A 2,399-nucleotide genomic window follows, 5' to 3' on the forward strand; every position below is an offset into this window, starting at 1 on the left:
GTGGTATGCATTGTGAGTAAATAGATATCTTCCTTATGCTAAAATCTGATCAATATTAGAAATATTTGATAATCTATGTCAATATATCAATTCCAAAGAGTTTAACAAAATTTCACACATCTTTAATTTTTAAAAAAGAATTAAGATATATTATGTACAGGTACAAATTTCCTATGATGAATGTGAGCACTATGTATGGCAAGTATGTACTAATAAAAAACTTTTTAAAATAAAATGAAATGTTATAGTAAAGTTTAAATAGATATATATCACTATATATCTTTATATAATTATGTATAAAACACAATCTTCATCATAAGACATGATTTAATATCATATCTTTATATCATTATCTAAATATACCATTATATGTTTATTTACAATTATATCTAGACAAAACCAAAAGCCAACATGAAGCTTAATTATAAAACTTTAGACACATGCCATTTCATCCAGGATTGAAGAATGCCTATTGCAAATATAGTGGATCAATGTCATTCTGCATTCTGTTTTATTAAATAAGATTAGATAAATAAAAGAGGCAATATATTAGAATATGAAAAATTGTCATTTTCTTTTAGCTCAAAATTTAGAAATAACTTGGAATCCACCACATGAAGATTGGTTAAGTGAGTTATAGTACAATCTGACAATCATCAAAAATAATATTTAAAACACTAAAATTGGAATTTGTTTATAATAGATTTTATTACAAGTCTTCATTAATTGACTCATTGGACAAATTGAATATGAGTTTTAGGCAATGGAATGGAAAATTTAAAAAAATCCTGCCCCCATGAAAATTACATTCTAGTACAAGAGCACAGAGGGACATGTAAGTAGTAAATGTTTATTTCCACATATTCATATTTATCCAATCTCTCAGAGAGTAATTCATCTTAACATCTAAAATATTATGTCACTTTGATCTTGATTTTTATCACTATTTTTAATATAGAAATATATTTAAAACTGGAAGCTTAAACAAAATATAAATTGGTTTGGTCTCCAAATACTGTTTGTGGATGATTTTATAGTTTACATGCTTTTATTATTTCACAAATAATTTCTGCAACAAATGTGCATATTTTTAGAAACAAAACTTAAAGTCTAGCATAAGTCATCATAATTTTTCATCCCTTTTTCATTTGTAACATAGAATTCTAATAATTAAGTGGTCTGTTGTAGACCAGACGATGGCAATAAAGACCAATTGTAGTGTGATTTCTCTCTATTACATTGTGATTAAAGCCATACCAAAGTTATATTTGAAAATCTGTGCTGCTCTGCAATTAAAATGAATTATATATAATCAAAACCTGTAAAGATTGAGATTGACCGCCAGCTGTGTCAGTAGCCAAACTACACCCTGCCCCCAAAACACCATGTTGTGATTTGCTAAGCTGGAAGAACAAATACACATTATTTGTAGACTCAGACATACGATTATCTGGATAAATGTATGTGCATCTCTGCAATATAGCATAATCCAATATATTGCTACATAGCTGAAAAGCCAAATTCAGTTCATTCTTATCTTACTATTGCTTATGAATAACTTTCATTAAGGTATTTTGTGCAGTCCTAACTTTGTATAGAATATGTGATACATTAATTGAAAAATACAAGTTTCTGTGTACAGGTGTTCCCTTATGCTGTTTTACATCCTAATATTTTGAAATGTATGAAGAATTTCGAACAAGTGTGTTTCAGAGGAAAGATGGAAATTTATGTATCCTGTGCCACAGTAAAAGATGGAAGTTATGTGGTGTATGTAAAAGGAAGGCTGGCTTGACACCCACATGGACAGCAAAATCCAATAAAGTTTTCTAATAGTTGATTTTATCAGCAAAATAAAGACAATTGTCTCAACAAACCTTATGAAAGGAGTCACATTCACTGATGAAGACACTGGTCAACCTACTGCTGACCATCTTTTATGATTGGGAGATTGTGTTTTATATGGGTATAATTCACTTTTTCCCCAACTCACTCTGCCCTCCAACATATACTATGACACACACAACATTTATTGAGCACTCACAGCATACAAAAATGAAAATGCATAACCCTTCTTTTGAGGGATTCTTCTGCTAGTTGGGTGCTAGTATTGTAAAATATGATCACTTCACTAATTATCTATTTTATTTGTAGGTAGCACCTAAAAAAAGGAGGTAGAAATTGACAACATCTGGTGGTCCGGGAAAATTTTATAGAAATGGCTACCAGAATGACTTTTCACAACTATGCCCTTTGGAAGAGCATACATCAATGAATGCCCTTCTCAACACGGCAGACATCAAATATCTGAATTTGGAGCTGCCTGCCTGCCTGCCTGCCTGCGATCACCCGGCGGCGTGTGCGCGAGCTCCCGGCCTGCGCGGGAACTCCCGGCCTGC

This window comes from Fukomys damarensis, unplaced genomic scaffold (genome assembly GCF_012274545.1).
Source record: "Fukomys damarensis isolate Sample0158 unplaced genomic scaffold, DMR_v1.0_HiC HiC_scaffold_38, whole genome shotgun sequence".
In the NCBI taxonomy this organism is placed as follows: Eukaryota; Metazoa; Chordata; class Mammalia; order Rodentia; family Bathyergidae; genus Fukomys; species Fukomys damarensis.